Below are 22,938 nucleotides of genomic sequence, written 5' to 3'. Positions count from 1 at the left end.
AGTGTTCTCATATGCCTGGGGAAAAGTCATCTATTTCCCCTTGTCTATTTTATGACTTAGAACATATAATCATTAATTGTTTTTTTCTGAATTGCAGAGAAGTGCATTTTTAATTTTTCCTTACCAGACCTTTGAGACTTCTGTCCTCTGTGTCCCTTAGATCTACCCAAAGGCATCTGAGATACTCATCAGCATAATTCTGGTCCCTGGCCATTTGGTGCACAGTACTAAATATGCCTTGTCAATCCCTAGCTTACAGGAGGCAGCTGCCTCTGAGCATGCCTTTGTCCTTGTTACCTAGAGTCTGGTTGAGGAAATGATCAACCAGAGCATCTCAGCTTCTTTCAAGATTTGGGGAGCTGAAGGATTGATATTCTGGGAGATGTCAAACTAGAGTGGGGATGCAAGTGGAGGTGGTGGGCTGGGAGCTGAATGTGCAGGAGGGATTGTGACTAATAGATTCCCTTCTTCTTACTGAGACACTTACTGTAGCAGCACTACCCGGTATTGGGAGTAGATGGCTCTGTTGGAAAAGAGCCTCTCATAGGTAAGGAGGGAAAGGAACATGCTTTTATTTTTATGTCTCTCCTTTTTCCTTTTTTTTTTTTTTTTTTTTTTTTTTTCTCACAAATTCTTTATCAAATAGGAGTACCTGAGAGCCAGGTCCTACACTAGGGATCTTACACAGTTGTGATAAAATATATAACAATTTAACCATTTAAAATGTGTATTTCAGTAGCATTAAGTTCACTTAGAGTGCTATGCAGCCATCATCACTGTCTACCTCTAGCATGTTTTCATCGTCCCAAACTAAAACTCTTTTCCTATTCAACACAGCACCTCATTCTCCCTCCCTTTCCATATTTTTGATTATTACAAACCCCTGTGAAGTGGTTCCTTATCTCAGTTTAATTTATTTTATTTTAAGGACAGTAGAGTTATTTGCTCCAAGTCTGGTATATTGTGGAGATTCGAGTCAAATGACTCTAGTGCCTTTGTGTTCAATTCTCACTGCAAACCAAGCATCGGGTCTTACCACATTTGTGCTGTGTAATCATGGTTTTTGAACGCCACAGTGAAGCAGAGCCATTGGCATCAATGGACTCTTTAGGTAACTGCAGCCATCAGTAGTTTTCTTTTCATATGACACTGAAAATATTGACATTAGTAGTATCTCCTCTCTTCTTGAACAGCAGTAGTGAGCATCTAGATAGAAAAAAAGGTTATATAACTTTAACAACTCTTCTACCTAGAATAGGAGGACTCCTGCTATTTTTCCATTGATAAAGCTGAACCAATTAAGTACTAAAGGTAACTGAAAACTAACACCTTGAAAAGTTTCTTTGGTTTTGTGTGTAACATGTATTGCAGGAAACAACTGTATTTTCTGTCTCTGCCATACCTGCATGTTTGTGACAGCAAAGCAGTAAAAGGGGATTGATGATACAGGCTTTGGCCTCCTTTATGAATGCAGACAGTGCTTCTTTGAGAAACTTGCCACAGAGGAGAAAAGTCCAGCTAAAGCGTTCCCTAATGCAGCTGTTCACAACCTGGGGGTCAGTCCCTTTGCGGGGTCAAGTTAGCAAAATTACAGTTATGAAGTAGCAATGAAAATGATTTTATGGTTGGGGGTCACCACAGCATGAGGAACTGTATTAAAAGGTTGCAGCATTAGGAAGGTTGAGAACCACTGCCCTAATATAAGCTAAAAGATAGCTCTAAGGGCCTGACTTGATCTTAGGTTTGGGTACACACACTGTCCACCCCTTTACCTTCAAGCCTTTTAGTCTACAGGATGAATTTGCTTGAGTGTATATGGAGCTGGCTTGAGAAGGAGTGAGTGTAAGTGTGGAGTGACTGCCAGATCAGGAAGAAGGGAGAAAAACAGGACACTTTTAATAGAAACTTTTTGTAAAAAATGTTCTCAGAAATCAGTTATCTTCCAGAAGTGCCCTTAAGTTTCTGTCTGTCCTGTTATCCTACAGTACCCTACCATCCCCTTTTTGATTGGCTTATTTAAGAAGGGCATACTAGCTCAGGCTTTCTGACTTGTCATTTTGGGATACAGTTGCTTTACATAGAGACACTGATTGAATTGTAGGGACTGAGCACTATCTCTGCCTCACTTCCTCTAGAACCCCTAATGCATCACAAAACTTGATTGTCCAGACAGTGAAGTCTACTGCCAACTGAATTCACTCTAAAAAACTATATATAGTTATAGTAATTTATTTATATCTATATAAATAAAATTATTTATTTATTTATTATGTATGGGACTCTGTCAGCATGTATGCCTGTGCACTCCATGCATGCTATATGTTCATGGAGGGACTGGGCTTATAGATGGTTTATGAGCTGCATATGGGTGCTGGGAATCAAACTCAGGTCTTTTGGAAGAGCAGCCAGTGCTCTTAATAGCTGAGCCGTCTCTCTAGCCCCTGAATTCACATTAACTGTGTGTTTTGCTAAAGAGCAATGGAAGATGCCTGTATTAACTGTTTTCTTTAATTATGAAGCAATATATCCTTGTAGATAAATACAGATATTCATAAAGAAAAGCTAGAATGAATTCCCCTCAAATTAGTTACAGCTATTGATAGTTTGGTGTATAAGCTTCTAGATATTTTTTGGATTTTAATTTTTTTTTTGCAAAAATTATACTGTGCCTATGGTTTTATGTTGCCTTTTTCATTATGAAGAATATTCTAGATACTCTTTTGTGTTGACAGAATGTTAGTTATGCTGGGTGATGGTGGCGCACGCCTTTAATCCCAGCAATCAGGAGGCAGAGCCAGGTGGATCTCTGTGAGTTCGTGGCCAGCCTGGTCTACAGAATAAGATGCAGGACGGCTCCAAAACTACACAGAGAAACCCTACCCTGTCTGAGGGGGGGAGGGAGAGAATAACGTTAGTTTCTCCTGTTGATAAGATTCAGGTTCTGGTTAGCTTTAAATGTCAACTTGATATAGCCTAGTGTCATCTGGGAGGCAAGTCTCCATTAGGGAATTGCCTGGATCAAATTGACCTGTGAGCTTGTCTGTGAGGGGAGTTGTCTTGATTGGTAATTGATGCTGGAGGGCCCGGCCCACTTGGAGTACCACCTTACCTAGGCAAGTGGTCCTGTATCAGAAGGCTAGCTAAGCATGAGCCTGTGAGGGAGCCAGCAAGTAGCAGTCCTCCATGATCTCTGCTTCAAGTTCTTGCTTGAATTCCTGCCCTGACTTCCCTGATGGACTATGTTATGCAAATGGAAGCCTGTCACAGCAGTAGAAAGGGAAACTAGAACACTTCATCTTATTCAAGCATGCCAGATACTTTCTAGATCAGCTGCTCTTAAATTTTATTGTTCATAAAAATCACCCAGAGGATTTATTAAAAGATAGAGTTCTAGGCCAGGCAGTGGTGGTGCACACCTTGAATCCCAGCACTTAGGAGGCAGAGGCAGGCAAATGGCTAATAGTTCCTGGCCAGCCTGGTCTATAGAGTGAGTTTCAGGACAGCCAGAGCTACACAGAGAAACCCTGTCTCTTAAAAAAAACAAAAAAACAAAGAAAGTAAATAAATAAATTTATTTATTTATAACTATATATTTACATACATACATATGTATATGTATATATGTACTTAAGAGAGACAGAGAGTGTGTTCTGGGCCCACCCCCAGAGTTTTGATTCAGTTGATGTGGGCTGACAGAGTCCCAGACTGTGAGAACCACTGTGCTAAACTGAGCTACTTTCCTTGCTTTTTGTTTGTTTGTTTTGTTTTTCTGCTTTCTTCAAATAGAGCACCTAAAAATAAGACTAAGTGATTTTCAAATTTGAAAAAGAAATTGAAATATATAAAAATCTAGGCTTAGGAAACAAATGAATTGAACAGAAGTAACAAAGAAATGGGAACAGAAAAGGGAGACAGAAGGAAAGTCAGTGAGGTCTGTGAAAGAGGCAGGGTGATTTCATCATCTCCTTTCTAACAGAAAAATAGCCAGGTCAGGAAGAAGGAAAGGACTCAAGAAGGAGTGTGAAGAGAGGTGTTGAGTCAAGACAGGAGGTCATTAAAGACTGTGCTGTGCTTCTCTAATAGGCTGAGTTCTAAAGCTAGAGGAACCATGGGAAACATCAAATCCCAGCCACTAGACCTTGAGAACAGGGATCAGAGCCAGTGATGGCTAAGAAATTATTCAAGACTGGAAGAAGCTATGCATGTGTGTGTTGCTTTGGTGGGCCTTGTTTTAAAGGTTACATGCTTCCAGGTAGCTAGCATCTCCTATATTGTGGATAAAGATGACTTTTAATAACAACCTTTACTTTGTATAAAAATGACTATCAAGAAACTCTTTTAAATAATAAACTGGCCAAATAAGTTTGATATTCAAATTGCAAAAATTTCTTTTCAAGCTAATTTTCATAAACATGTTACACAAAGCATGGCTTGTTTGTTTTTTGTTTTGTTTATTTGCATGTAGATTTCTTATATTTCTGCTCAGCTTTAGTGAAATAAAAGATATCTCTCTGAGAGTGATGCCTTAGGCCTGTTATCTCAGTACTTAAGAGGCTGAAGCAGGACCATCATGAGTTCTAGTGGGTTACACAGTGAGACTCTGTTTCAAATGCAGAATAAAATAAAGCAAAGAAAAAGATGTAGTCATTTAGGTGCATGTCTGTGGCAGGATGTGGAAGCCCTGGACTTGTAGGACAGTAAAAACTGAGTTCTTTATATTAACAGCTTTCTTGAGTGACTGTTTGTGGTTTATCTGTGAAAGACTGAATCAGAAGCACAACATACTAATCTTTATCAAACTAACTTTTTATGCCATTAGTAACAGGTACTTTCTCTATTTTCTATTGATTACTTTCTTCCCCTCAGATTATGCTTTTCATTGTTTTCTTTAACTAGTATACTTAAAGCAAACATTTAAAAACAGTGTGGTTCTCTAATTCATAATAATCTTTTTTTAATTTTTAAAATTTATTTTTATGTGTGTTTTGCCTGTGTGTATGTCTGTTTACCACTTGTGTACCTGGTACCCACAGAGACCAGAAGAGGGTGTCAGTCCCCTGGGACTGGAGTTATGGGTGGCTGTGAACCACCTGGTAGGTGCTGGGAATTGAACCTACATCCTCTGGAAGAGCAGCCAGTGCCTTTAGCATCTGAGCCTTCTCTCCAGCCCTCATCCTAATTTCTCCAAGTAGTTTCAAAGATGGAAGCACCTTGAAACTCTATCAGAGTAGTTTATGTTCTACTGTCTTGACTGACGTGGAAGCAGATGTAGGACCCAGTCCTAGCAGGTCTAAGGCATAGCCAATTCTTCCTTTTTATTTGTTTGTTTGTTTATTTGTTTGTTTATTGTTGCAAGCCTCTAAAGATACTCTACTAAATAATGAAGCCAAAAGCTGTCTAGAAACATGAAATTTGTTAGATAGATCTAAGGATGGCTTTCTTGTATTTTGTAATTACAAGAACTTTGTGGTCATTTTTTTCATAACCAGTATCATTGTTATGGAATACAACCTACTCTGCCCTTCTGTGCTAATTAGAATGTCAGAGTTTTAGGTTTTGCATTTAAAAATCATAATGGTTAATCAAAACCTAATTTGAATTCTTGTTAATATTCTGTTACTCTTAAGAGTTAAGCCATACTTCATTCTGTTGCTTGTCTTCACCAAAACAGAAACACTTATTGGTTAAGACTTGAGATAGTTCAGCTATCAAATAGTGCATATGAACATGCTCCTTTGACTGAAGAGTTCTGAAAATTAGTGACCTATTTCTGTACTTTTTATTTAAAAAGCTATAAGTAGGAATCTTGGAGGATATAAGTCATGTTTATTTTGTTTTCATAACCTCAACACTTACTAGCATGGATCTTGACACACAGTAATTGATGTATATTACTTATTACAACACCCATGAAATAAAGAATTTGTCCCATTTTATCAATGAGTAGTTGGAGACTTAAAGGAGTTAAGTAGCTTGATAGTAAATGATAGGCCAGAACTTAACTTTTTATTAAGACAGGTTCTCTCTATGTAGCCCTGGCTGTCCTGGAACTCAGCTGTGTAGACCAGGGTGGCTTGAAACTCACAAAGATCCCCCTGCCTCTGTCTCCCAAGTGCTGGGACTAATGGCATGTGCCACAAAGCCTGGCTAAGGACTTAACTTTTGGTTTGTCTTATTCCATGTTCTTGACCCCGGAACTGGGTTGAATCTGTAAACAAGCAGATAGAGGCTACAGATGCATGTGGACTGTCACCCCTTTCGGTAGAACCCTTCTCATTATTTTTACCTCACATCTTCTTTTGCCTTATTAGGATCCTTCAGCCACAGTTACCATAGTCCCAGAGCACTAGAATTGGTAGATGGCCTTTTCTAAAAGACAGTGCGCAAAGACAAGAAAGATCCATAACATCCAGAGCTCCAACTTGACTTGATTGGTTGAGGACAGCAGTTGGGAAAAACACTCCTTCTTTCTCAGGCCAGCTCTAGCTTCTGGCATAGGAGCCACTCAGAAACAGTTGTGGCCCCTTTCATCTCTGTAGACACTGAGAGCACAAAGGGGAAAATGAATCTCTTACTTTTTTCTTACACCCTTCCCTTTATCCATGTGAAAAGAGATCTTTTCTTCTTACCTTCTCCTCTATTGTAAAAGTAATATGAGTTCTCTGTAGGCATTTCGAAAAATACGGAAAAGTACAAAGAATAAAGAAAAAAATCACTTATTCTTCCATTGCCCATAGTAGGTTATAAAGCTGGGGGTTTTATTAATGCTGGTTCTTGAATCTTAGCTATTTCACATAATTCAAGGGTAGTTCTGAAATCCAAGGTATAGGGTCAGTGACATTAAATGAGAGATGCTAAAACTTAGGATACTACTGTGCTTTGCCTTTTAAGTGCGTGCGTGTGTGTTTGTGTGTGATGAGTATGTATGCATGTATGAACACATATACACTATATATGTAGTTTTGTTTTCTGACTTTTACAGCTAACAGCCTTTATAAATGCATACATTTTTATCATTTGAATAAACTTTGATCCTTGAATCTATTCTGGGGTAGTAGAATCATGAAAGCCAATTTGCCTTTACTGTTGAATAAAAGTTTTAGTTAATAAGGCCTTAGGTTTTTGGTGGCAGGAACAGATTCTTTGCAGTGTGTGGTGGTATTGTGTTCCGCAAAATATTGTGCACCCTAATAAACTTATCTGGGGTCAGAGACAGAACAGCCACTAGATACAAAGGCTAGAAAATGGTGGCACTCACACCTTTAATCCTAGCATTCCAGAGGCAGAAATCCCTCTGGATCTCTGTGAGTTCAAGGCCACATTGGAAACAGCCAGGCATGGTGACACACGCCTTTAATCCCAAGAAGTGAACCTTTAATCCCAGGGAGTGATGGCAAAAACAGAAAGATATATAAGGCGTGAAGACCAGAAACTAGAAGCTTTTGACTGGTTAAGCATTCAGGCTTTCGAGCAGCAGTTCAGCTGAGAGCCATTGGGATGAGGACACAGAAGCTTCCAGTCTGAGGAAACAGGATCAGCTGAGGAAATGGCGAGGTGAGGTAGCTGTGGCTTGTTCTGCCTCTCTGATCTTTCAGCATTCACCCCAATAACTGGCCTCAGGTTTGATTTTATTAATAAGAACTTTTAAGATTCCTGCTACAGCAGTGTTTTTTTGTTTTGTTTGTATTTTGGTAAATATGACAGTTGTAGTCTAAAGTTATTTGGAACAGGGAAAATGTAATGCAGAGTTGAGTTTCTAGTCATATAACCAGCTATTTCATTGCATCAATGTTCTTACTGGTCAATATGTTTTACTTATGATGACAGAGAGGTACCCTCTTGTAAAGCTGACCACTTGCTCCAGTTGTCCCACTTCATAGATGCAAGAAGTTCAAGACTTACCAAGCCAGGTATAACGGAGATATGGGAGGCTGATCTGCAGTTTTCTTTACTGTGTGAGTGTAGAGAAATTGCAACCCTCGTGCATTTATGACTGGAATGTGTAATGGTACAGCCACATTGGTAAGTAGTGTCAGTCCCTCTAATAGATAATCAATGAGTTATCATATTATCTAGCAGTTCTATTGTTGTGTATGCAAAAATATTTAAGAGAGATGAAAGTAGGTGAACATAAAAATGTACACACTTATCTTCGCAGCAGCATTAGTCAATCTGTCCAGAAAGTGGAAACAACCCCCCTTGTCCTTCAGCTGAAGAATGGGTAAATAAAGCATGGTACATCTGCAGTGAAATAGTATTTAGCAGTGAAAAATGAAGTAGTAGTAGATGCCATACCATCAACTACCCTTGGAAATTTCATGTCGGGAAAAAAATAATTTTCCTCTCTACCACTGAGAGTTCTTAATTGAGAAATTCTTTGAACAGAAACAAATCAACAGTAGAAAAAAGGAATACAAATTTGTTTGCATATATAACCCAGTGAATAGGCTTGAATTGATATGTGAATATCATTGAGATAGGCCAGTTCTGGGAGATGTCCAAAACAGATTGGTAAACAAAGATGGAGAGGTGTGCATGGTAGATATGCATCTGTGATTTAGAGGCACCTTCTTTTTCTATACAGAGAGGGAGATGCCCTTAGACAGATTTCCTTTGTAAGTCTCTCACAAAAGGGTAAGTTTTTTTGTGTTAAATAATCCTAAGTCAGTGCTGGGAATGGTGAGGTGTGTTTGTCATTTCGTTACTCAGGAGACTGAGGCAAGAGGACTGCTGTGAATATGTAGCCTGGGCTACATAGTCAGATCTTGTCTACAAAACAAAAGAATAATAACATCAAAGCAACTTAAAATAAACTAACAATGAGTCATATTTTGGGGTAACCTATTCCACTCTTCTATAGTCATATTTTGGAATATCGTGTTCTTGACATTTGGGAATATCATATCCCTTAAATAAGTTTTTAAAAAGTTATTCACAGATGACCAAATAATGTATGATTCTACTTATACAGAAGCTCATATTGGACAAGTTTATAGGAATGGGAAGTAGACTTGGCATTGTCTAGGGCCGAGAAGTGGTGACAGCTTACAAGCATGGGGTTTCTTTGAGGGATAATGAAAGGGATAATGAGATGGATAGTGGTGCTAGTTCCACAACTCTGGATATAGTAGTAACCTGAATAGAAAAAAAGCTGAACTGTACACTTTTTTTTGAGACAGGGTCTCCATACATATCCCTGGTTGTCCTGGAACTCATGACATAGACCTGGCTGGTCTCAAACTCACAGCGATCTACATGTTTCTGCCTCCTGAGCAGTGGATTAAAGGCATGTACCATGATGCCCAGCTCTGAACTGTATTCTTTTTTTTTTTAAATTTTTTTTTATGATTTATTTATTTTATTATGTTTACAGCATGTATGACTGCAGGCCAGAAGAGGGCACCAGATCTCATTACAGATGGTTGTGAGCCACCATGTGGTTGCTGGGAATTGAATTTAGGACCTCTGGAAGAGCAGTCAGTGCTCTTAACCTCTGAGCCATCTCTCCAGCCCCTGAACTGTATTCTTTAATGAGTGAATTATAAGATCTGTGGCTCATATCTCTTAAAGCTCTTGGGGGAGGCAAAATTACTACCTGAATTACTTTGCTCCATCCTTAAAGTGTCAGCCATGAACAATGTTTTTCTTTTCCTTCTTTAGACAGGGATAAGGGTCAGGAACCTGATGTTCACCTCTGACAGGAAGAAGCAGTATATGTTCTACAATTATTCAGCCCCTACCCCAAGAGTAGCTTTGACATGGATAGCTGTACAAGCTTGGGCAAATCCTGTGCTCAACTTTTTGATTTTTGGTTTTTTGTCTGTAAAATAGGGGATAATAGTATATACTTCAGAGGTTGAAAGGAAGACTATATGAGATAAAGTATGATATCCTATTAATGGTGGCTACTACTAGCCCTTCTAGTCCTGAGAAATGCCTTTAAAAGGGGGACAAGTGGATCTGGGGCCAGCTACTTCTCTACAAAATTGAGGAGACCCTTCCAATCCTTTCTGAGAAAAAAATTAGCTACCCACTTACAAATAACTAGATTCTTTATTTGGATCAATTAGCACTTCTCAGGCTTAGTAATACTTACACATTGTAGGTTTTAAGGGTCATTGATATCTCTTTGAGTAATAATGATATGCAAATAAATTGAGTTAAATTCTCAAAGTTAGGATCTCTTGGTGTGGCTGGCAGGCTCATTTTGAAGGCCTGGTCTGGCTGTCAAGTATGTGGCCTTGTTCAGCATAGCTTCCTGCTCCTCCTGCAAGTCAAGGCAGATATATCCACCTTGTGTGTGTGCAGCTGTGTGTTGGTATTCGTGATAAAAATAAGAATCCATTGCATAGCATCTCTTCTGCTATTCTGGACCAAATACTCCAGCAGATCTGCCTGGTGCCAAATTAAAAGAAAAAGCAGTTATATTTCTTTTAAGAGTCACACCAAGTGGTGTATCCCTGCTTTAAAGTAAATGCCACTAAGATTCTTTATTTTTCCCCCTACTCCCTCTTTGTTTCCCTTGCAGCTTTACCCTTTGACTGTAACTCTTTCTTATTGGGGCCCCAAATCATAAGGAACTTCTACATACATTGATTATAGGCATTTTATAAGTAAGATGGCAATGATTTTTGAGTCACCGGGGGAGCTGGAACATTGTTAGAAAGCAAAGGGACTGAGCATTAAATGGCTTAATAAAACCAATTCATTGTGATGTCCACCCTTGCTCCCTTGTACACTGACAGGAGACTTGATAATCTACTCTGCTGAATGCTTGCAGGTGCTGCTTACACAGCTAATGGGGAGAGGGGAGTGGAACTGTCTGCACTCCTCCATAGCAGCCACGCTTCATGTTTCGAGTGTGGATTGTATTTGACATTTAATTTAGGAGCCTGGGAACCTAGATATAAAACTCTACTATGATAATAGTGATAAAAACCAGCTAGACTTTTATGTAAGAGTTAGCATCTTCCCTACCTTCCCTCCACATTTCCTGATAAGTTAAACCTTTCAAGAAATAAAATTATAGTATACTCAACAAAAAGATGCTTTCTTTGGTAACTTAAAACTAAGTCTTTAAAGTACAACTCTCAGTGTACTGTAGTCTATATTTAGATGCTTTTAAGGATATGTTTGTATAAAATTTGAGGACAATACCTTTCTAATTGCCTCAGCATTTAGATAGAGGGCTAAAATAAACAAAAATTGAGGAAAGAAATTGTGGAAGGTCACAGAGCTTAAGATGCTGATAAGTATTTTACTGAGATTTTTATGTAGACTATATAGAACATTATTGATATTTTACCTATACAAGTAGAATATGAATATATACCAATGTAGAGTTTATTCAGACTTTCAGGGTGTTTCTATCAAGAATGGCATGCTTTCCTTTCCTTTTACATTGAAAGGTTCACATGACCTGGTCCATATAGCACAGCACCTATTACCTGTCAATTTACTGGAGCCTTCATTCAGTTTTTCTCTATAGTAGTAGGATTAATCATGTTGTGTTGTAATTAATAATCTGAAAATGGAAATTTTTATTTTGTGGTGCTGGAGAGTGAACTTGGGACCTTGTATATGCCAGGCAGGCACCATATCACTGAATTACAACTCTAGGCCTCAAAATGAAGACTTTTGAGGAGATACGAAACAGAGATATGAAACATTTGGTATCACAGCCTTTGGGGATCTGAAAAGCGTGTTAGTTAATGAATACTGTGGCTCTTGGTTCTTGGATATACAGATGTTGCTAAAATTCCTTGACTTGAAAAGAGACATGAACAATGTCTACCCCTCCTCCTTAGGTCCTAATGACAAACCAAATTACAGTTCCACTAAGGTTCACCCAAGGGAACCAATGAGTTATTAGAGTTCCTTACAGAGCAGTGGGTGAGGCGTTATGGACAGGAGGACAGATGACTTACAGTAGTACCCAGGAAGGATGGTAGCTTCCCCATAGTTGTATAGATGTAACATCTTCCCTGCATCATTCCCTGCCTATATTCCCCACCTCTAGCCTTTCCCAGAGACCCAAAGGCCATGTGTACTTAGGGCAGAATTACATACAAATGGTTGGGAGGGTTGACTACATACTCAAGCAAGGGTTTCATGATCCTCTCCATCCCCTTTCCAAGAGGGAATATCAACTGTGATGGATGGTCTTTGGTGAGCAGGTCCAGCTGGAATCCTGAAGATAATGGTAGTTTGGCCATGAAGATGTCTTATACAACACAGGCTACTGATTTCCGATAGGGAAAGAAGAGGGTTTCCATCTGCACAGAAAAGGAAATAGAGTCAGAGGCAATCTGCAAGATTAAAGAGACTACTGTGTCTAGAGACTCTATGGGTGCTGAAGAGCAGAATGTGACCCATTCTTCCAACACATTCTGCTTTGCTGCTATTGTAGTCTTGTAGTTGGAAGTTTTCCTGTGTTCCTCCCAGTCCACAGCCACTCAGACCCAAATAAACACACAGAGGTTTATATTAATTACAAACTGTATGATCATTAGCTCAGGCTTATTACTGATTAGCTCTTACACTTAAATTACTCATAATTCTTATTTATGTTTAGCCATGTGGCTTGGTACCTTTTCTCAGTTCGGCCTTTACATCTTGCTTCCTCTGTGCCTGGCTGGTGACTTCTGACTCTGCTCTTCCTCTTCCCAGCATTCCTTTAGTCTGCTTGCCCCGCCTATACTTCCTGCTTGGCTACTGGCCAGTCAGTGTTTTATTAAACCAGTGTACAACAGCATTATCCCACAGCATTTCCCCTTTTCTGTCTAATCAAAAAGGAAGGTTTTAACTTTAACATAGTAAAATTACATATAACAAAAAAAGTTATCAAGCAAGAATTATAGTTATAATATCTAGTCTATTTGTATTTGGCAAAATTAACAAAAATATTCCATCTATCCTATATTTGTGAGTCTAAAGTTTCATATCTAATTTATCTTTTATCATAACCAAGGAAAATTATAACTATAACTATCTAGTCTTCAACTACATCAAAGACCCCAGAAGGATATATTACCTAAGTAAACAGGAAATGCATTGTAAGCAACTTCCAAAAATCTAGAATGACAGAGACAGCTGTCTCCCTGGACAGTCAACTAAAGTTCGTATACAGTGTTGGGGCATCCATCTTCATCCTATAGGGCTTGAGTTTTTTAATTCTTTCTCCTTGTGTCCTGTAGAATATCCTGCAGTCTCCTCTGTGAAGCAGGAACCTGAAGGATCACCTTGCCTTGCAAAGTTCAGTGGTCACCTTTCCATGGGTCCTGAATGTCCAGTTGACACAACATTTTGTCAAGTAGTCCAGGCAACAACAGTTTCTTGCCCAAATGGCTGTCTTTGCCAAGAAGATAACTCTATATGAGTGTCTTTGACGCCCATCTTTCTCTTTGAAGTAAATCGATCCTGCCAGAAACAGATGTGTCTCACTGTCCAGAAAGTCCTAAATGCCATATTTTGTAGGTCTTTGAAGTGTTTGAAGATTACCTATCTATCTGAAATATATCTTTGTATACCTAGAAAACTAAACTAACATGACTATCATAGAAGACTAATTATTAATCTGTATTTCTTAAACTATCCATTACAATTTCAAATGAACTGCACAAACATAATACCTTAAACAAGAGTAGAAATATACATGCAGTATAACAAAATTAACTTTAAATTTGTATCAATAAACTAAAATCTATAGCAATTTAAATCAAGTTGTTCTTTAAAAGTAAATTCAATAATTTACCCTTTCATCCTATCATATATATATCCTATCCCTCTTTCTTCTTTTAGAAGGAGATTGACTATGACCAATAAATAACAATTTGCAACCAACAATCTAAACAAAGACAAACATCCTTAATCTATTTTTTGGGGAATGTGGGCGTAGTGTTCTAGGCTATTTCCTGCTGATACGGGGCGCTGGTAGTCTTATGGGGATCCTGAGAAAATTTGAGGTAATGTTCAAGTCCTGGGAAGACTGGCTATAACCTTTGTTGATAGGAAGCATCTGTTAAGGTTTAGGAGGTCTGGGTTGATCAAATATGATCCATCTTAACCTGGAATAAATCCATAGCCTCTTGCTTCCTGTAGAAACAAAACCAGCCTCCTTTTCAAAGCAACATATCCTTAGATCCAAATTTTGAAGTCAAGATATCTTTAAAATATATATATGGGTTTAACTGAGCAGCCTTTATAATTAAATGTCTTTCTGCAGTTAAAAATCCCAAAGACAACACAATCCAGATTCTCTCTGTAATATCCATCTTTATGTGGCTTATTTTTATATTACCTTTACTGTCTCTTTAAAGACTTTATTTTTTTTTTTTTTTTTTTTTTTTTTTTTGGTTTTTCGAGACAGGGTTTCTCTGTGTAGCTTTGCGCCTTTCCTGGAGCTCACTTGGTAGCCCAGGCTGGCCTCGAACTCACAGAGATCCACCTGCCTCTGCCTCCCGAGTGCTGGGATTAAAGGCGTGCGCCACCACGCCCGGCTAAAGACTTTATTTTTTAAAACTATTTCTTTATATAACTGTCTATATTCCTTTTCCCCTCTTCCAAGTCTACATACATTTTCAAACACACACTATAAACCATTTAGAAGTTTATTTAATCTGAATCTGACTTATTGTGAATTTGTTGCTTTAAACTGTAGATTGACTAGGACTGAAATGGCAGCTTTGGCATCTGGCTCTGCCCACCTCCCTTTTTTTTTTTTTTTTAAAGCTCTCTCAGGTTTTAGGTGGAAACTCCTGACCCACATTTTGGCCCCATTTGTAATTGGAAGTTTTCCTGTGTCCTGCCCGATCCCCTCTTCCCAGAATTCTCCTCTTCTGCTTGCCCTGCCTATACTTCCTGCCTGGCTGCTGGCCAATCAGTTTTATTAAACCAGTGTGCAACAGCATTATCCCACAGCATTTCCCCTTTTCTGTCTAATATATAAATAAATAAGAATTTAAATGTAGAAGCTAGTCAGTAATAAGCCTGAGCTAATGGCCATACAGTTTGTAATTAATATAAGCTTCTGTGTGTTTACTTGGGTCCAAGCGGCCGTAGGACTGGTGGGTGAGAGATTTGTCCTGACCAAAGGCCAGGTAGGACACAGGAAAACTTCAGCTACATAGTCTAGACTATCTGAGATGATGCTCAGTGAGGTCTTGTCAAACTAGAGAAGGTGGAAATTGCTTCCTAAGGACTTGAGGCCCCTAAGGCAAAGAGATTCTATATAATCCTCACTTCTAAGAATGTTTTTCCTGTGTGCTCTCAGGATACTAGAATCTCAGTTCCCAAGTGTGGAGTCTCTCTTTAAAAAAGCTTGCAAGAAGCCAGGCGGTGGTGGCACACGCCTTTAATCCCAGCACTCGGGAGGCAGAGGCAGGCGGATCTCTGTGAGTTTGAGGCCAACCTGGGCTACCAAGTGAGTTCCAGGAAAGGCGCAAAGCTACACAGAGAAACCCTGTCTTGAAAAACAAAACAAAACAAAACAAAACAAAACAAAAAAAAGCTTGCAAGGAGCTCCTTATGAGAACCTAGTGAGTTATCACACAGACGCCCACAGTGACTGTTCAGATACTGTTATCTCTGAGCAGCAGATTACTCACTGGCCTGTGTGCCTGGAGAGTATACATAACTCTTTCCATGTGTTATTTTATGCTAAATTCATAAAAAAAAATATCTATGAGAACACTGTTACCCTACTTTACAAATAAACTTTTTTTGCCTGAGCTTCAAGAAGTGGCCAGCAGAGTCAGTCTTGAAACCGGTTTTCTAGTACATCAGACTCCCTGGACTCTACACCTGCAGAGAAGAGGACCTGGAAAAGGAAAGTTCCCTATTACGTGTCTACTGGTGCCTGGTGATATGCAGTTATTTTGGAGGTAGAGTTTCCCTAATATACAAGTAATTGACTTTGTAGGGAAGGTATTTGGATTGAAAGACAACTAGAATGAGGTTGAGAGGTGAACACCCCCCCCCCATTTTAGTGGGGTTGCTGTCAGGGGCCCAGTGTTGGGGTCCAGCCCCAACCTACCAAAGGGTCCCTTGTAGTGGGGAGTGAGGAATTGAGAAATGCTAGATAGGAAATATAGACATAGAGGAAGAAAAGACAGAGAGACACAGGATAGCTTTGGGAGGGCCCTGGGTTAATACCCAGCAGCACTGAGTTTATTCATGATGGGCTTTTTAAATACATAATCAAGTGGAGGGGCAAAAGACCTCCCCCTTTCAAGGTTGAGATATAAAGTACCAACAAGTATAGACCCTTAAAAACACCTGGTAACCATGCCTTTGGCCAAATCATCCTATTATGCAGCCCTGCTGAGTAAAGCAAGCTCAGCCTTTCTGACCTTGAGTAAGGCCTCTGTGGGCCCCCACAGATTGCTTTGAGTTTCTCTCCATTTAATTTGATGTTGGCTATTAGCTTGCTATAAATTTCCTTTATTACGTTGAGGTATATGCCTTGTACTTCTACTCTTTCCAGGACTTTTATCATAAAGGGATGTTGGATTTTGTCAGAGGCTTTTTTGGCATCCAATGAGATGATCATGGTTTTTTGTTTTTTGTTTTTGTTTTTCCTTTCAGTTGGTTCATATGGTGGATTACATTTACTGATTTTCATATTCTGAACTATCCCTATAATCTCTGGGATGAAGCCTACTTGGTCATGGTGGATGATCTTTTTAATGTGTGCTTGGATTTGCTTTGCAAGTATTTTATTGAGTATTTTTGCACCAATGTTCATGAGGGAAATTGGTCTGTAATTCTCTTCCTTTGTTAAATCTTTGTGTTGTTTGGGTATGGGAGTGAGTGTGACCTTATGAAATGAATTGGGCAGTGCTGCTTCTATTTTTATTTTGTGGAATAATTTGAGGAGCATTGGTGTAAGCTCTTCTTTGAAATTCTGGTAGAATTCTGCACTAAAACAGTATGGCCCTGGGCTTTTTTTGGTTGGGAGAATTAATGACTGCTTCTATTTCCTTGGGGCTTATGGGTCTATTTAAATTGTTTATCTGCTCTTGATTTAACTTTGGTAAGTGGTATCAGTTGAGAAAATTAGGTTTTCTTATTTTGTAGAGTAGAGGTTTTTAAAGTTTGACCTAATGATTCTTTGGATTTCCTCAGCGTCTGTGTTAAGTCTTTTCTTCTTCCTCTTCCTTTAATTATATATATTTTAATTAGCTTACAAAGTACTGGGTTTCCATAATTTTTTTTCAAACATCCTTAGTTTGAATTAACCAAATCATCACTCCATCCTGTCCCCTGTATCCCCACCCTTCGCCCTGTTTAACCCTTTAATTGCAAGTATTCCATTTGTGCTTTCTTTTTTTTTTTTTTTTTTTGTTTTGTTTTTGTTTTTCAAGACAGGGTTTCTCTGTGTAGCTTTGTGCCTTTCCTAGAACTCACTCTGTAGGCCAGGCTGGCCTCGAACTCACAGAGATCCGCCTGGCTCTGCCTTCCGAGTGCTGGGATTAAAGGCGTGCACCACCACTGCCCGGCCTCCATTTGTGCTTTCATATATATGCTCTACTCTCTCCTCACCCACCTCTTCCCCTCCCTCTCATCGGATCTTTTTAGTTTCCTGAGCTCATAAATCTCTTTAAGTTACACACACACAAATCTAAAAACTCAAAGCTAGGATCCATATATGAGGGAGGACACTTGGTGTTCTTTTTGTGGACTTGAGTTAAGAGGTGAGTCCTTTTAAAATTGCTTTAGTCTTCAGCAGATAGAATAGGCCTTCTTAGTGTATGCAAATGTAAAAGGGTCAAAAATATTATAAATTATGTGTAGTTTCCCTCACAAACTTTTAGTGTCACTTTCTACCTCCACTTAATTACTAGTAACTATCTGGTTTATGCTGGATTCAGAAGGAGAGGTCACAGAAAAACAAGACAGACTAGAAGCACTCTTCTCAGTTTTTATGGGTCCTGGATGTCCCTGGAGACTCCTTCTGCTTTATAGTCCTGGAGTGCAGGTCATCCAGAATTATTTTTTCTGCTCTCAGAAGTTTGTGACTGTGGTCTCTGTTACTACTCTGAGGTCAGGTAAAGAGAGAAGTAGCTGAAGAACAAGCAGTAATGTCAAGTCAACACGAGCACAGCATCCCCAGTGAACTGCTTTGTGCTGCATCCATTTCAGTGCATGTCACTGGGTTACACATCAAGTTGTCAGGATGATAAAGTCACAGCAGCTGACAACAGGACAAACAGTCCCAGGAGGAGAAGGTGCTTGGCAGCGGTGCTATATCCATAGTGGTTAGATGTTCATGTCTCTCACTAAAGGCTGCTCATCCTTTGGTGTGACTGTGTCTCTCATAGATGCCTGGACTGTGCAGTTGCTGTTCACTTCTCAATTTGATCAGCAGATTCAATTCATGTGCTTACTAGGCCCTTTCAAGTATCAAAACCTCTAGTGGGTTTTTTGTTTGTTTGTTTGTTTGTTTATTCTTTGGGCACTCACTACCCAGCTCCCAAATAAATACACAGAAATAAGTAAATATTCTTACTTATGAACGCCCAGCCTTAGCTTGCCTTATTTCTAGCCAGCTTTTCTTAAATTATCCCATCTACCTTTTACTTCTGGTCTTTTTATCCTTCCCTATTCTATATACCTTTTTTCCTTTTTACTCTGTGGTTGGTTGTGTGACTGGGTGGTTGGCCCCTGGTGTCCTTTGTCCTTTTCTTGCTCCTCTCTCTTCCTTCTCTTCTCCTATTTATTCTCTCTGCATGCTAGCCACGCCTATCCTCTCTCTCCTGCCTAACTATTGGCCGTTCAGCTCTTTATTAGACCAATCAGGTGTTTTAGACAGGTAAAGTAATACAGCTTTACAGAGTTAAACAAATGCAACATAAAAGAATGCAACCTATCTTTGCATTGTTAAACAACTATTCCACAGTATAAACAAATGTAACACATTTTAAACTAACATTCCACAACAAAAATCTCCAAGACATATTGTCCTCTGATATGTATGCTCAAGGCATGCATGTTTATGTTGAGGAAGGAGAACTGTGGGGGAAAGAAAGGATGAAGCATAATGCCATATGTAAGGAGCTCTAGAACTTATGGCTCAAAAACCAAGACATAGTTTAGGAAAGAAATATCAGAGGAAAATAGAGGAAGGATGGAGTATTTTGATTGAAATTTTAGATTATTGTCTGAGAGAATGTGGTTTGGAAAGTTAGAGGTATAAGCTAGGTCAAAGGCTATCAAAGCTAAGGTCTCTCTTCCTATGTGATGAGAATGAGGAATAAGTATAGTCACTAATATTGAAAGGATCAAAAGTGATGTTTGAAGTCAAGGTCAAAAAGCTAAGAATTCGGAGCCAAGGAGAGATGAAAAGGGAACAAAAACTATGCAAGATATAGTTGAAAGTAGTAGCAGGATTCTAACCATAGGTTCAAATCAAATGCTTTATCACTTAGGATTTTGTTTTAGAAAGGTGGTGGTGGGGAGAATAGGACTAGATTAAAGGGCCACAATAGAATGGGCAAGGGAGGGCTGAAATGGAGAGCTGAAGCATGAGCCTGGGTGTTTACTGAAGATCAGTGGAGGGGAATGCTAGGGAAAGAAAGGGATTTTCATAGCTGGGAGAAACTTCCAGCTATACTGTAGAAGGTCAGAGGTAGTGTGGTTCCCTCAGAACCAGTTGCCTAGTGCTATATGCAAAACCTGGGAAGGGGAAGATAAAACTGACCTGAGTTGGTATCCTGGATACCTGCCTAAATGCCCTTACTTTGAATGGGAGGTAAGAGGGCACTTCAGTGTTTGATGGGAAAATAAAATAATATAGTTAGAAGGCAGATTATGTACTCAAATTATGTTAATTTAAACTCCAGTTTGCCATTTACTTGGGGCAGGGTTAGATTTCTTTCCTCACCTCAGTTTCTTCATCTGTAAAATAAGTATAATGATAGCTTCTTCACGGTGGTACTGTGATGGCTAACTGAAGCAATTCACACATAGTGCTTCCCATAGTCCCAAACATGGGACACTGAAAAACAAGGGTGGGAATGGTGGTGATTTGGCTTGAAGTGTGACGATGGCTTAGGTAATAGGAGCGTGTCCAGATGGAGAAGTTCATGAGTCAAGAGGAATCCTGAGATGAGTTGCCTGGAGAGAAAATTCTCTCAAGGGGGTAATAATTGCATTCCAAAGATGGAATGAAATTACGAAAGCAAAGTCTAGTGTTTCTCAGTGCTTCCAGCAACGTTGTCAGAGCTGAGGTAGGGAGGATGATGCTGGCCATCGTACAGTGCCTTAGCATTTTCCCACAGCAAGGAATTATTAGCTTCAAGTGTGAATGGTGCAGGGTTGAAAACTCAATCGTAGTTACTTGTGAAGAGTGTAGAGAATTGCCAAGAGGAAGTTGGTAATGAAGGAGCTAGAGAAGTGCAGCAACTGTGATAGAGAATTTAGACTATGAGCGTGGTGCTCTGTTAGCAAAACAGGGATCGTGAAGTGAAGTGAAGAGCAGACACCTGGCTGCTTTTCTCTGGAGGCATGCAGGGAACGTGGGAATGCTGGTTTAAGGAAGATTGGGGTATTTGTTTTTTGTGCTGCTGGGGGTCTAAGCCAAGGACACTGCAGATGGGAGGCAAGCACTCCTCTACTGGGTTGTAGCCCAACAGGAAGACTTGAAATACCACTCTCCTTAATGTCTGTCTTCTTGAAACATCTCAATACCCTAGTGTAAAACCCAAGGAAGTCAGGTTTCTAACTAGGTCATGAGAAGGACTTTACTGAGAATGTTGGTGATGGAATGTAGTTCAGAGTTCATATCTGCTGTGTTTCTAAACTGCTTGATAATTTTCGTAGCCTGAGAAATGCACTGTTGTTTTATTAATAAACTGGCTTTTTCAGTCATATATGAGACATGGACTTGTGAGATCTTGTCATTGAAGAAGACCTACTTTTCTGGAATACATTTTTATTAAGCCATGATGCTTTCTAGCTATCATTCTTCTTCTTTTAAAGCTACCTCTGATTAGTAAAAAGAAATAAAACCTGGTTTCCTATAGTTCAGCTATCAAGGAGTTATTAAGTTCCAGTCCATGTCAAATACTTTGAGTGAATATTGTTTTTAAGTACAAGCTTCTTAATTCAAGGTTTTATGTGTTCAATTATGTATGTGTAAAGTGCCATTCTACATACCTCTTGGGTCTAGCCTAGCTAGGAAATATTAAATACAAGAGTATATAGAATATATCATGGGATAAGATTTAACTCTTTAAGATGTAAATTCTTTATCCTAGTGGGGACCATAAGAGAACTCTTCTATTAAATATGGAAATAACTTAGGTAGAAATGAACTCCATCCCTGGGTGTGATGGACTGTGCCTTTAATCTCAGCACTAAGGAGGTAGAGGTAGGCAGATTTCTTAAGTTTGAGGCTAGGCTGGTCTACATAGTTTCAGGACATCCAAGGAGAGAGAGACAGACACAGACAGACAGACAGACAGACAGACAGACGGAGAGAGAGACAGAGTGAGAGACAGAGACACGTTAAGACTGTTCTTCCCCAGAGCTTCCCTTCTTCACATATAAAATAAGGTCACCTATAGGTATTCACTACCAGTGTTTCCAAATTATAGATAATGCTGTGTTTAAGTAATAGCATTTGTACGCTAATGCAGCTATAACCAGATAGATGATTGTGCTCAAAAGGGAAGTGCTCAAGTTTTTAGCAAATTGGGAACCAGCTGACCAACAAGAGGAAGTTTTCATGTCCCTCAGGTAACATTTTCCTGGAGATACTCAGTGCCCTAGTAAGTATGCACTTCAAAGAGGAGGAGCATAGTTTTCTCCTAATTAAGTCGTTCCATCTTGGTTTAATTAGCCTCTAAGAGTCCACACTAAGATTGTGTTTGGAGTAAGGCTTGATAGTTTAGTGGATGCTGTCTAGAAAGAAGCTTCCAGATTCCATTTTCACCATTCTGTCTATCTCCCTTTCTTCTTTGAGTTTGTAGTTTTATTTTTATAGACATCACATATAGTGAGAATATCACTGACATTTCTGGGGAACTTTAGAACAGGCTGAAGAAGTACCAATAAACTCACTCAGAAATGATATCTGAAATTTCCAGGTAATAGGAACCAGCATAAAGGGCTCATTGCTTTTGAGAACTGTGGTTTTTAGCAGGATAGAGTTCTGGTGACAAGGTGAGATAACTGGAAGGAAGTTTAGAAAGCAGGAGTCCTTGTCCAGAACACGCATCCTTCTGCACGCCCTCTCCCAGGGAGACTGTTCCTTAGGCTCTGGAGTAAAGTGAATGTATCCATCTGGGAATTAGTATAGATGGAAATAGGAAGGTATAAAGGTTTAATAGATTATTCTGCTCTCCACTCATCGTTTTTTGCTTTCTTTATATAAGATGAAGTGTCTTGTTAAAACTATGTAAAGCAATAGGAAATGAGGAATTTAATTATTAAAACTTAGGATTAATTTGCCTTTTTTTTTTCTTTTTTCTTTTCTTTTTTTTTTTTTTTTTATGGTGTTTTGAGATAGGATTTCTCTGTGTAGCTTTGCGTCTTTCCTGGAACTCACTCTGTAGCCCAGGCTGGCCTCAAACTCACAGAGATACATCTGCCTCTGCCTCCCAGTGCTGGGATTAAAGGTGTGTGCCACCACTGCCTGGCTTAATTTGCCTTTTCTCTGATCCAGTTTCCCTGATTGTGATGCTAGCTTCCTAACTTTCAGCCACGTGTGTATATGACGTCTAGTCAAGTACATTGCAGTTAGTTTCTATCATAATTGTCATTTTCAGTCACTTAAAGCCATTAAAAATATTTAGGGAGAATATCAGACCAGAAATGGCCATCATAGCAGCACTGACATGTATACATTAAAATAGAAATATAAAAAACTTATGTAAGCACAAAGCCTACCCAATCTGATTAACTCACTAACTCATTTAACATTCCCCACCCTCTTTT

General features: G+C 39.2%; 1 protein-coding gene and 1 long non-coding RNA gene across 6 annotated transcripts in view; one reads left to right on the top strand and one right to left on the bottom strand.

The window, feature by feature from the left end:
* Trim44 (tripartite motif containing 44) overlaps window positions 1-22,938 on the top strand; it is a 110,978-nt gene that overhangs the window by 18,603 nt on the left and 69,437 nt on the right. The gene's annotated exons all lie outside the window — the stretch shown is intronic.
* On the bottom strand, window positions 892-20,122 carry LOC121828748 (uncharacterized). Of its 2 annotated transcripts, XR_013050610.1 has the most exons (4): window positions 19,883-20,122; window positions 12,097-12,275; window positions 6,287-6,533; window positions 892-1,206 (listed from the first exon to the last, which is right to left on the bottom strand). It is a non-coding gene; the product is annotated as an uncharacterized LOC121828748 (long non-coding RNA). The 2 variants fall into 2 exon arrangements; XR_006071283.2 differs by lacking the exons at window positions 892-1,206; window positions 6,287-6,533 and adding an exon at window positions 10,035-10,395.

This window comes from Peromyscus maniculatus, chromosome 4 (assembly GCF_049852395.1).
Source record: "Peromyscus maniculatus bairdii isolate BWxNUB_F1_BW_parent chromosome 4, HU_Pman_BW_mat_3.1, whole genome shotgun sequence".
NCBI lineage: Eukaryota > Metazoa > Chordata > Mammalia > Rodentia > Cricetidae > Peromyscus > Peromyscus maniculatus.
The sequence above is the reverse complement of the archived record's forward strand: the minus strand, read 5'-3'. Positions and strand labels throughout refer to the sequence as shown.